Source organism: Onychomys torridus, chromosome 4 (genome assembly GCF_903995425.1).
Source record: "Onychomys torridus chromosome 4, mOncTor1.1, whole genome shotgun sequence".
Classification (NCBI taxonomy): domain Eukaryota; kingdom Metazoa; phylum Chordata; class Mammalia; order Rodentia; family Cricetidae; genus Onychomys; species Onychomys torridus.
This window is the reverse complement of record NC_050446.1, coordinates 138,216,774-138,229,872: the sequence shown is the minus strand read 5'-3', so window position 1 is coordinate 138,229,872 and position 13,099 is coordinate 138,216,774.

The window sequence follows — 13,099 nt, the reverse complement described above, 5'->3', positions numbered from 1 at the left end:
TGGACAGCAAGCTGTGGGCTAGGCTTTTCTGGCTGAGTTGGCATCCTGTGGCTAGCAGAGGCCCACCAGAGACAAGCATTCACTGGGGACAGAGTTCAGGAAGACTGCTTGGTCCCTGTGGTGTTCCTTATTTTGGGGCACCTGTCCCCATGAAGCCTCAGTACCACAGAGGAAGCACCATGCCACCTCTCCACATGAGCACTCTGAGGCCAGGAAGAGGTTGTGAGAATGCAGGAGCCCCCAGAATCCCATGGCTATGGCCACCAGCAAAGAATGGCCTGGGCTGTGGACTTTGAGTTAGGAGCCCTGAAGGGCCTGGTGCCGTCCCTCCCTAGGGCCCCTGAATACCATGGGTCAGTCTAGCACCTGCAGTTCTGTCTCCTCATACTGAAGAGAGAAAGTTAGTAAGATCAATGGGATGAACAGACACAGAACTGACTACAGTTTTAAAAGATACATGTGCAGCAGTAGATATTTTTGTACTAAAAACCATTTTCTTAGCCGGGTGGTGGTGGTGCATGCCTGTAATCCCAGCACTTGGGAGGCAGAGCCAGGTGGATCTCTGTGAGTTCGAGGCCAGCCTGGGCTACCAAGTGAGTTCCAGGAAAGGCGCAAAGCTACACAGGGAAACCCTGTCTTGAAAAACCAAAAACCAAACAAACAAACAAAAAACATTTTCTTGAGTGTACTAATCAGGAATTTTTTTTCTTCCCCAGCCAGGGTGGTGGCACATGCCTTTAATCCCAGCACTTAGGAGGCAGAGCCAGGTGGATCTCTGTGTGTTCGAAGTCAGCCTGGTCTACAGAGCAAGATCCAGGACAGGCATCAAAACAACACAGAGAAACCCTGTCTCCAAAACAAAACAAAACAACAACAACAAAAAAGGTTTTTTGTTTTTCCCTGATGTTGTAAATGGTGGACTTGCCGGGCATTGGTGGCGCACGCCCTAATCCCAGCACTCGGGAGGCAGAGCCAGGCAGATCGCTGAGTTCGAGGCCAGCCTGGGCTACCAAGTGAGTTCTAAGAAAGGCGCAAAGCTATACACAGAGAAACCCTGTCTCGGGGGGGGGGGGGGGGGGAAGGTGGACTTAAGGGTTTTGACTCTCTGGTGACTGGAGAGAGTCAATAAATCAGGGACATCTAAGCAGGGTGAGGTAGCAAACACCTCAATCCTTGCCCTGGGGAGTGTGAGGGCAAGAGGGGCAGGAGTGTCCTAGTTAATTTTGTTGTCAACTTGAAGCATCTGAAGAACTGCCTTTAGTGGACAGGCCTGCGGGCATATCTGTGGGACATTTTCTTGATTGTTAGTTGGTGGAGTGTTGCCATCCCTGGGCCTGTGGGCCTGAGCTGGGTAAGAAAGGTAAATGACCATGAGCCTGGAAGCAGCATTTCTCCATGGCCTCTGCTTCAGTTTCTGCCTTTGGCATCCATGGCTGATGAGCTATAAACAAAGCCAAATAAACCCTGGCTTCCTCAAGTTGTTTTCAGTCATGGTGCTTAGCACAACATCAGAAACCAAACTAGGACAAGACATTCATGGTCATCCACAGCGGATATCCTGCGCTACATCATTTACAGCTACACAGTGAGTTGCAGGACATCCTGGGCTACATGAGACCCTGTCAGAACACGAACACCAAACAAGAAGTCTGCAGGATTAGCAGTCCTTCAAAGACCAGGTACCACTGTTTGGGGGCTAAGGAAGTGGGGGTGCCTCACTGAGATCTCTTTGGGCTGAGGGTGGTGGCACCAAAATGGTGGTGTAGATGTTTTCATTCATGAGAGGTGTGCTTATTGGCCATTGCTCTGAGGTGGCTTCAGAGTATGAGGCACTCTGTTCGCTAGGTGAGGGCTCTGTAGCTGGAAGAGCCAGATGGTACATATTTTAGGCTGCGTAGGTCCTGTGGTCCCTATTACAACAGTCAGCGCCACCCCAGGAAAGCAATGGTAGAGACTACCTAAATGAGTAGGCATGGCTGGTGACAAAATCGATGGTCGTTCTGACCTTACCGATCTGCCATAGTCCACCGATCTCGCTCTGGGTAGCTGGGCACCTGGAAGATTCTAGCAGATGTAACTTGGCCAGAGAAAAGGAGAGTGACTGGTAAGAACGGGCGCTCACAGGGCAGCCATCTTGATACCTGACTGTGGGGTCCAGTGACCCGCTGGGTCCTGCCAGCTCTGCCACTTTGGGCTGTTGAGGTGATATGTGTATGACAAGGTGAAGTTTGTGTTCATCAGGAAATACAGGTCCCACTTCTTGAGAAGTGAAAGAACAAGCTTCCAGAATGTTCTTGTTCTTCCACGTGTTCTCTGTGAGAATGATGGGTAGGAAATGGACTCAAAGCAGTGTGTGGTGGCTGGTGCCTTTAATCCCCAAACTCCAGAGACAAAAGAAGGAAGACCATTCAGGGCCTCGGTGGGATGTATAGAAACCTGACTCAAAAACCAAAATGAGGGGAGGAGAGCTGAGGGGAAGGGTGGGAAGAAGGGGGTTAAAGAGAGGAGATAACAGCCCGGGCTGTGGTGGCGCACGCCTGAAATCCCAGCACTCGGGAGGCAGGGGCAGGTGGATCTCTGTGAGATCGAGGCCAGCCTGGTCTACAGAGCGAGTTCTAGGACAGGCTCCAAAACTACACAAAGAAACTCTGTCTCGAAAAACAAAACAAAAATGAAAGAAAAAGAAAAGAATAAAAGATAGGGTTGGGGATTTAGTTCAGTGAGCGCAAGGCCCTGGGTTCGATCCTCAGCCCCTCCCCCCCCCAAAAAAAGAGAAAGAGGAGATAGAGATGTGGGTATGGGAGGGAGACGGTAGAGAGGAAGGGCTATTTGAAGAACACCATGGGATAAGAGCCTGAGTTATTACAGCCTCGGGGAACCAGCCCCAAGGCTGCACCCAGGGCTTGTAAGGAATCTACAGTATTGGCAAGGCTAAGATTTTTATATCTGATGGGTTTTAGGGAGGGAAAGAACTCACCCATTCTCTCATCTGGTTCCCATCTTGCTGTTCTCTCTCACGTTGTACTCTGTTGCTTCTCTGTTCCCTTCCCCTCCACACTCAAACACTCTAACTTCTGATGATCCAAGAACACCTGCAGCCCTCCTTTGAGGCTACAGAGTCAAATTATTTTCTGTAGCCTTGACTAGTCAGAATTTATTTTTACAAATTGAGGTTAGGAATGGGTGCAAGGACCTAATCATTTGCCAGCTAGCAATAATTGGGCTGTTTTTGTATTTACAGTCTAGCCAGATAGTACAGCTGTGTGTCTTTATGAACAAGATAGAAAATGTTTATCTAAAAAACCGCTAGCAAGGCATCTGGTCTAATCTCAAGCTTTTTGAAGCTTTCTATCAGCTAGTGGTACCATGAAGTTAAAGGAATTTGAGCCATACTGGCTCCCAGTTTATCATTAATTTGAGTTGTGATCCAAAGCAGCTTCGAGGGGGAATTTATGGGCAACTGTGTATTCACTTTTATTCATTAAAATTATACAGCTTAAGGAGGAGTCATCTTTTTGACAATCCATAGATATAAATGCCCATTAGATTGGGATATTTTCATGAGATAAACACACTACAATACAGGTAGTGTGGGATTCCTCACACACATATACATTATATCAGATACCAAAGGTACAAAACAGAAGCAGAAGAAATTCTGGAGTCTGTATTCTCAGAAGTCTTGCTTACATGAGATATACCCATCAGAGAGGTTTTCTTCTGGTGGGCTGACACCTGAACTTCCAACTACCACAGCCACTGCACTGAGTGAGGGCCAGCTCCAGGAACTCATGGAGCAGAGCACTGTTCTCTAAGGCCCCACCTGAAACCCTTTGCTGCAGATGTCAGGGGTCAGCATCAGTCAGGGAGGGCACATCAGGACTTATGTGGGAGAGTTCATTCAGAAGGTAGGTATGCTGCCCCTTGGCACAAGTGTTGGCAAGAGATTATGGTTTCACATTGCAGAGACCCTTAGCACAGACCCACAGACAGGTCTGAAGTTCCAGGAAGCCCATCCTTCTATTCCTGAGAAAAGGAAAGAGGGTCTGGTAGAATGACTGCACTCGGGAGGCTGAGGTAAGAGGCTCACCACAAGTTTGAGGCCTGGGCTATAAAGTAAATCCAGGCCAACAAGGGCTACACAGTAAGACCCTATAAAAATTAAACAAAAGGTGGTGGTGCACACCTTTAATCCCAGCACTTGGGAGGCAGAGGCAGGCGGATCTCTGTGAATTCGAGGCCAGCCTGGGCTACAAAGTTGAGTTCCAGGAAAGGAGCAAAGCTACACAGAAAAACCCTGTCTCGAAAAAAAAGGCAAATACAGTGTGGTACTGTGTGTGTTCTGGTCTGGTTATTATTATTATTATTATTATTATTATTATTATTATTATTATTACAGGTTTCTTTGTGTAGAGTTGGCTGTCCTGAACTAGCTCTGTAGACCAGGCTGGCCTCAAACTCACAGAAATTCACCTGCTTCTGCCCCCAAATGCTGGGATTAAAGGCATGTGCCACCACTGCCTGGCCTGGTTCCCATTATTGTAATGAAACATTCAAGGCTGATTTATAATAAAAAGTAATTTATGGGGTTGGGGATTTAGCTCAGTGGTAGAGTGCTTGCCTAGCAAGCGCAAGGCCCTGGGTTCGGTCCTCAGCTCTGGAAAAAAAAAAAAAAAAGTCATTTATTTAGTTCATGTTTTCAAGGATGGAAGTCGGAGTAGCATGCTGTCAGCTCTGGTGAGGTCCCCTGGCTGCTGGGAGCCCAAGAGGGAGGTCACATGATGAGACAAGAATCCAGAGATGGGACAGACCAGGCTCATCCTTTTATAAGGGGCTACTCTTGAAAGAACAATTGGGGCTCATGAAAACTACCTTAGCGGCAGGCATGGTGGCACACACCTTTAATCCCAGCACTGGGGAGGCAGAGGCAAGTGGATCTATTCGAATTCCAGGCTAGCCTGGTCTATATAAGTTTTAGGCCAGACAAGGCTACATAGTGAGACCCTATTTCAAAAACAAAACACGATCTACTTTAATCCATTGAGGGTAGCACCTACCCAAATAATCCAAAGGCCTCCCATGTGGCCCTACCTCCTCTCTCTCTCTCTCTCTCTCTCTCTCTCTCTCTCTCTCTCCCTCCCTCTTTCCCTCCCTCCCCCCTCCCCCCTCTCTCTTTCTTTCCTGGAGCCTGGGATGGAAACTCACTCTGAGCCAAGGATATGCCCTCCAATTCTGTTCCTTTTGTCTTCACCTCTGAGTCCTGGGACTTCAGGCCTATGCCAGCATGATAGTTGTATGTGATACTAGGGAATCTAACCCGGGACTGCAGGCTAGCCAAGCACTCTACCACTGAGCTACACCCCCATTCCAGAGGCCCCACTTGACTCTTGACATTGCCACACTAGACTAAGCTTCTAACACATGAACCCATGGGAACATATTCAGACGAAAGGGTAGCAAAAGGCTGACACTTACCCGGAAAAGTTTCCTGGCTGGTAACCAAGAGACACTATTCCATTTGTTAGAGAGGTAGCCTGAGGCCCAAGAAGGCAAAAGCCTTGTCTCACCCCACTTGCCTGCTAGGTGGCTGATTCAGGCGGTCTATGTGTCTTCTCCACAGCCTGCCCACTCCTGGTTAGTCAGCTTTTGAGTGTGTGCACTGTTACGCCACTCACTGTACTCATTTATCCCCAGTGAGCCACCTGTTTTCTAGAGAGAAATTCTGTGTACCCAGCCTTGAGATTACACTAAAGAGAACACTCTCGCCCTCCACCATGATTTCCCATATGTAAGTAAGCACACGCAGCCAAAAATAGAGCCCCCGGCAGTAAAAGCTTCCACTGTTTGGGGGAAATGGAAAACCTATTTGAGAAACAAACATCGGGAGTGTGGCCAGTGTTTATTTTAGAAGGATTTTAAGAGCCCATCCTGGGGTTAGAGGCAAACCCATTAGTAAATCTCTAATCCTTGCTGTGGGGGAATTTTACCTTCCAGTTCTGGCAACCCTAAGGGGTGAGATGGAGGGACATGACATGCTTGGAGCCCAGGCCACTTTGCCCTGGTTCCTTGCTGATGTTTGGGACTCACGGCTGAAGTCTCTAATGAGGGACTTAGCTGCAGGCCTGACACTGGTTCAGAGCAGACCATGCTCTGACCACAGCTGGAAGGAGGTTCACAGCTGCTGCAGAACTGGGACTTTGAAAACCCAGACAGAATGCTATATACATAATAAATAAATTTAAAAAAAAAAAAGAGTGAACTACACTAAGGTTAATCTACTAGCCTTTAGAGTATATTGATGAAAAGCCTGGAAAGATGGTATAGCAATCAAGAGTACTTGTCACTCTTATAGAAAAAAAAAAGAAGAAAGACAGAAACAAACAAAAAGAACACACTCTGATCTGCACAGGAAAAGGTTCATTTTGGCTTACTGGTCCATCCATTGTCAAGGGAAGCCATGGCTGGAGCTAGAGGAAAGAGCTGAAGCAGAGGCCGTGGAGGAACGCTGCTTACTGGCGTGCTCAGCCTGCTTTCTTATGTCACTCAGGCCCACCTGCCCGTGAGTGACACCGCCCACGGTGGGCTGGGCCCTCCTACATCAATTAGCAATAAAGAACACACCTCACAGAGATGGCCACAGGCCAGTCTGATGGAGTTCTTCGTTGAGGTGCCCTAGGCTGTGTCAAGTTGACAGCCGAAGCTGACATTTTCCTGCCCCGACTTACATTCTTACCTCCAACAGAATCCAGATGAAAACAGCCTGAGAATCAAGTGGACCGAGGGTTGGAGACTAGACTTTTTTATGATTTAGTAACTGTCTTGTATTATGTGTACCAATCTCCTTTTCTTGGGAAACAATACATTCTTTGACCTACTTTAAAATTATTTAGAAAAATACACTATGTACACTCTGAGAAAATATACTTAAATAGTAACAACTGGGACTGAAGGATGGCTCCATGGTTATGGTGACTGCATGAGGATCGGAGTTTAGGTTCCCAGACACCAGGTGGCCATGGCTCCCTGCCTCCAATTGCAGCCTGGGAAGGCAGAGACGGGGACCCCCATAGGGGGAGCTCTGAGTTTGATTGAGAGACCCTGCCTCAGTAAGATGGGAACATGATTCCAAAATCAACCTTGGGCCTCTACATGTATAACACTGCCTGTGCATGTCATGCACACATATGCATACATACACATGCACACAACATATTTTGCACACATATGTGCAGACATACACACAACACCACAAAAAAATGGAAAAAGGAAAAATAACAAGACAAATCTGGATGAAAGGTGTTTAGGAGTTCTTAGCTGGGTGGTGGCGGCACACGCCTATAATCCCAGCACTCGGGAGGCAGAGGCAGGTGGATCTCTGTGAGTTCGAGGCCAGCCTGGGCTACAGAGTGAGTTCCAGGAAAGGCACAAAGCTACACAGAAAAAAACAAAACTAACCAAACAAATCAACAACAACAAACATAACCAAAAGACAAAACACTATAATGGTGAATACACACCATTATATAATTGGCCCACCCATGGACTGGAATGCACCAAGGACAATTTAGTTGATCTGACAGGGCTAGACAGGGGGTCCCTTCCTCCTCTTGTATGTCCCCAGTAAAGCAACATACTTGGCTAAAAGGATGACCTCTGGGCTGGGCAAGCTGGGCATTGGTGGTGCACACCTTTAATCCTAGCACTCAGGAGGCAGAAGCAGGCAGATCTCTGAGTTCAAGGCCAGCCTGGTCTACAGAGTGAGTGCTATCCAGGACAGCCTCAAAAGCTACACAGAAACAACAACCAAAAAGGATGACCTCCCTCCTTCAAGAGGACTGGTCATCAGTCAAGGGCGAATGAGTAGCTTCAGTCCCCTGCTAGAACCTCCAAACAAGCTCTCAACAGATTTATTTGGTCAGTGGAAGCCACTTTAAGTGGGCTTCTATGTCATTTTGGTGTGTCCCTATCATCCTGTAAAAACAGATGTTAGGACCATCTTGTACTTTTCCTGCTGTGGGCCTAGAATCAGCCTTTTCTCTGTGATTACCCATCTTTTTTTTTTTTTTTTTTTTTTTTTTTTTTTGTAAGAATGACATTGGAATGATGCAGGAATTTGCCATTCAGCCCAATGACCAATTGGATGGAGTGTTTTGGCTTTGTGGGCATGCTCTTCTCTAGGATATGTGGGACATTAAAAACTGTGGGGCAGGGGTCGAGCTCTCTCTCTTGGGTGGCCAGAGGAGGAACAAGCTATGGAGAAGCGTGGCTTGTGGTACAGTTCCCATCACCCATGGGCAGAACGGCAGGACAGCTGGATCAGCAGCAGCTTCTCCTTTGTTCTGTGCCATGAGTGTACGTTAAAGATCCCATTCCTTAATAAATATTATCTGGCCCATTGCATCAATGTCCCGCTTTAGAATGATACTTAGGAAGCTTGGCCCTGGCTTCTGCCATTTATGAAAGATGGCTTTGAAAGGCCCAGCATTACCTGATGAGGCCAACCTCATCAGTCTTCCAGACCCTGTGTAGATTCCTGGTACTTCTGCCCAGGATAGATTCAGTTCAGTTCAGTCACCGGGCACCTGTGTGTCAAAGGTCATCAACAGGGTGGATTAGGTCTAAGCTGATAGGAAGCCGAAGTCAACCGAAAGAGCCTGTTTGACACCAGGTTCCCAACTTACACAAGTTCCAGTAGTACCCAGAGACAGCTGGGGTGAGTGGTGTTGCATCTGACCTCATCCAGTGGAAACGTCTGGTTTGGAAACCCTTGGCTCTTCAATGGTGCATATACCAGCATGTTGCACAAAGGAACAGTCCTAAAAGCTGCGTTCCTAGCAACTGTGTGAACAGATACCACCTAAGTCCTGCTCCCTCCCAGGTAACTCGCTGTATCCTATGGCTGCAGTGTAATTTAAAGGTCGAGTCAAACTCAAGAGGTAGAGGTAAGGGATGCTAGGGAAAGGGCACAGCTTGTAGGGGTCAGGGTTTTACATTCAAGTCTGCAGAAGCATAGGGAAATGTCAGATTTATCCAGGGAGGGGAAGCATGGAAGATGAGAGCCCCCAGCTACTCATCCATTAGCATCAACACTGCTTTCATGGATCATACTCTTTATTACACAAGCAGTAGAGCCCATGTTAAGCTTTTAAAAGAAGCATTTATTTGTAGTATGTGCATTACAGGAACACAACACAAGAAGGCAAGAACAGCCCCCCCCCCCCCCCCGCCCCCAGTCACAAGCAGCTCAGCTTGACGCGTCCTTCTAGATGCTGCAAGTGGACACACATTTAGGGAATTGAGGTTATACAGTATGTACCATGCTTTCCCCCACATTGCAAATATTCACCAACTAAAAACCCCACGCTACGTGAGTATTTTGATAACCAAGAATACGCCACGCCATCTCAATCTGTCAGACACAACTGTAATCCTGTCCTCCTTGGCAACAAAAATCTCACAGAAGACAGACATGGGAGCAGGCCTCTAGATAGAAGGACTGGGAAGTTACAATTAAAATTCTCCATTCCTCAACGCTCAGCTTACAAGAAAACAAAGCCACAGACCGCATGAAGTACAGCATTCCTAAGTTTATCATCAGATCTATGTATTAAAATACAAGGAAGAAGGTGTGTTCCTGCTTAATAAATGTATTCCTATGGAGTAGCTGAAGATGCACCTACAGCAGAGCTTCTCGGGATGTCAGTCTCAACACAGCACAGCGCTGCAGATCTCGCCCTGTGAGCCTCCCTCTGCCCCTCCAGTCAGCCTAGCAACATGAATTAACTCACACTGTTCAGGCATGGTTTAACAATTCTATTCTGAAGAGGAACCTTTTCTGTCAATCTGTCAAGCTATCCCTTTAACCATATGCTCTCCTTTAGGACATTTATGAATTTCAGATGTTGTGGAATGAACTTTGTGCACAAGAAACACAAGTATCTTCCCGGAAATGCACATATGGATCCCCGGGTACAGTTGTGACGGTTTTCTGTATGTGATGGTCCTAGCAGAGAGCTCTTCCCTCCTCCATGCTCTTCTCTGCACAACTCCAGTTCGGGATGATTCTAGTGAGAGTATTACAAAGGTCACCCCCAGAAGACAGCCCTTCCAAAAGACTAGCAGGGCATTTTTAGTGACTCTCTTGCTACTTCTAACATCCTTTGGGCACTGGGACTTATCCTCCTATACTTGGCAACATTAACTGAAATGCACACCAGAACAATGGCTAGACAACGGGAGCCAACCACCAGGCATAGTACCTTACTCTGCACTGTTCTTTCCCCTGTCCACATCCACCACTGGTAACAGTATCTGCTCAGAGACCAAGTTTAACAATCCCATTCCCCCAGTGTAACCATTCCTACGAAATAACAATCCTTAAAAGGTGTTGGTAACCCTTTACTTTTACCATGTTGTGCATTTTTTACATTTACGAATTAGCATATGCATGTGGGCACATGTATGCCACTGCTTGTATGGAGGCTAAAAGACAATTTGTAAATCAGTTTTCTCCTTTTATCACATGGATCCTGGAGATCAAGATCAGGTCCACTAGCTGGGTGGCAAGCGCCCTTACCTGCTGAGCCACCCTACCAGTCCATTATGCACTTACTATTTTGAGACAAAGTCTGTGCAGTTCTGGCTGGCCTGGAACTCACTAGGTCCACCTGCCTCAGCCTAGGATTAAAGCTGTGCACTACCACAGAAAGTCTATTATGCACTTAAAAGTCTAAAGACTAGATGTTTTCAGTAACATTCACTTTCCCCAGCACATGCTCAATGCAGTGCAGTAAAGAAACTGCACAAACCTAACAGACTTATAAATAGCATCGTTCCGGTCTAGAACCTCTCCCATCTCTCTTAACCCAGGGGTCAGGTTTATGTAACTCTCGTGTTTTTGTGGGGATATTAACAATTTCACTTCCTAAGTGGTTTTAAGTTTTCTTCCTACGAATTTTAACACAACTTTAAACCATGTCCTTTCACTAACTCTACTTTGTCACACACTGGCAGCCTCTTTACCATCTAGGACGACTAGGTACTGCCTATTTGGACTTGTCTATCTTCTGTATCCACGATTTATCACAAAATAAGACACACAGATAAAAGGACAATGGCTAATCTTGCATTATCAAAACTTACATTAGTATTAGGCCCTTTATATGCTTTCTTTCTTCCTCCCTCCCAAACCACAAGTCTGTGTTTTATCATTACAGCATTTCACCATGAGTTTAAACGAGAATCTACAACATGTATTGTTTACTACATCTACCTTTAACATACTTTGTGCACTTCTAAACACCTAGAAGGACTAGATGTTTCAGATGAGGACATAAATTTGTCCCCTATATACACACACAGTAGTGTTGAAACCACACACACGTAACAATGGTTAGATCTCAAAGTGTCTTCTGCTGAGAGCATTCTGGTCTCTGTCCTTCTTTTCCTCCAGCCTCCCCCATGTATCACGTGACATCTCTCTTCAGCAGACAACCTTGCTATGAACTTTAACAGCGTATACAGGATGTGTTTGTTCACTAACTCTACATTTGTCAGACGTCGGCAACCTCTCAACACCAAGAACCTAGAGATCATGAAATGCAGACTCCTTTGTCCAGTCTGTACACTACATACAGAACAGCAGTGTTAAGTGAAATGTATCTAACATACTGGGTGATGGGTAAGCTAAAGTTGTCTAGCACACTAAGGGAATATTTTTTCAGTTTCTTCCCTCCCACCTCCTCAATCCACTGGACAAGTACAGCTTGTGTACTGTTCTCTGAGGTGGACTAACTATTCTAATCATAGTATCTCCAGTTCTCCAAAAAACTATTTACATAAAATATTCTACTACTTCTATTTTTAAATGTATTAAGCACTTTTACATATGTAGAAAGACTAGGTATTTCATGTAAGACTTTATCTGCTATTCACACTGCACTGGTAAATAACTGTATTCAAAGCAATGGTTATTATCTGATGTATCTACTGAACACAACCCTCTGGGCTTTGACCCACTTTCTTCTTGCCCTGTGCCTTTAAACCAGTAGACAAATACAGGCATATGTAATGCTTATAAATAGCCGAACAAATTCATATCCCCAAATCATCTACAGAACAATCTTACCTATAAATTTTAACAGGGAACACAATGTGTTAATTTTACTTTGTCATAGACTGGCAACCTCTCTAACATCTAGAGGCTAGAAGCTGAAGATTTCAGACAGATTTGTCCATTATTTACAGTATACATGTAGCAAAACAAAATGCAAATTTACAGAAATGACGTCTGAAAGGTCACATATAAACAGACTAGCACATGACCTCACTGCCTCCCAGTACTTCCTTCAAACCACTGAGCAAGGACAGACAGTACTGCTCAAAGAGGGGTTCAAATTCTACTCCCCAAAGGCAGCGTTTCATGGATTTTAGCAAAAGGATATTTACAAAGTGATATTTTACTACCTCTACATTTAACATACGTTGGGCACTTCCAAACATCTGGATAGACCAGATGTTTCAAGTAAGGACTGTTGTCCACTATGTACACAGCAGTCCAGTAAACGGCACACATGTAACGAGTAATAAAATTTTTTAACACAAAAAGAAAAAAATTTTAACATAAAAGTACAAAATGTCTTGTTCTACTACCTCTACTTTGTCATACACTGGCAACCTCTTTAACATCTAGAGCGACTAGATGGTTAAGTTAGGACTCCTATGTCCTTTACATGTACTATGTACACAGCAAAGCCAAACCCAACGGGACAGTGATTGCTATTCCACCCATGGAGCACAATGGCTTCAGCTCTGCATGTCCTTCTCCCGGGAACCAGGGCCCAAAACACAATGTGGTCAACTCAGGAGGGGTGTGGCTAATCCTCCCCAACAATATTTCAAATGATTCCTAACAAAAAACGTATTTACATAACGTGTTGTTTCACTACTTATAAAATATGTCAGGCACTTTAGAGCATCTAGGAAGATATTTCCAAAAATTACTTGGCATTGTCAAACACACACACACACATATTCAAACGGGTGGGGTGGGGAATGAATAAAATGCATACACAATACAGTAATTGGAACACCAAAAAAA